Below are 697 nucleotides of genomic sequence, written 5' to 3' on the forward strand. Positions count from 1 at the left end.
ATATCTTTATCTTGACTGACATGCATGGTATTTGTGCTGGAAAAAGAAATTTACACTGTAAAGACATGATTAAACGTAAATAAATAAAATTAAAATTTTCATTTAAAAAGTAAAAATTAATTAATTAATGACATTTAAAAAGTCTGCAGTCAAACTACCTGGGTGTTAATTCTGTCTCTTAATTTAGGTAAGTTTTCTCATTTTATTTTGCTTCAATTTGGAATTTGAGGGGATAAAATGTGCACCTCCATTATAGATTGCCATGAATATTAAATGTATTAATATATGTAAAATTCTCAGTATCATCTTGGTATATAGTAAAATTAAGGTAAATATTTCATTTTATTTTTATAATTGTCATCATTATTATTAATGTAACATATTTTCAAATGATACTTTATTTTCCTGTATCAGGAAATTCAACTTCAAATTATGCACAAACAGGTTACCAGAAAAGGTGTTATGGATGGAACTGTTGCTGTTCCCCATTTGAGATAAATGTGAAAAATGACTTAGTGTTTATTTCTGTCACAAACAGAAACACATACTGATGGTACCATTTACATGAAATGTCCAGAACATGTAAATGTAGAGAGACATAAAGTAAACTATTGATTGCTTAGAGTTGAGGGATTGGAAATAAAAAATGGCTACTAATATATATAGGGTTTCTTTATGGAGTGATAAAAATTTTCTA

Source organism: Tupaia chinensis, unplaced genomic scaffold, assembly GCF_000334495.1.
Source record: "Tupaia chinensis unplaced genomic scaffold, TupChi_1.0 Scaffold000060_1, whole genome shotgun sequence".
Classification (NCBI taxonomy): domain Eukaryota; kingdom Metazoa; phylum Chordata; class Mammalia; order Scandentia; family Tupaiidae; genus Tupaia; species Tupaia belangeri.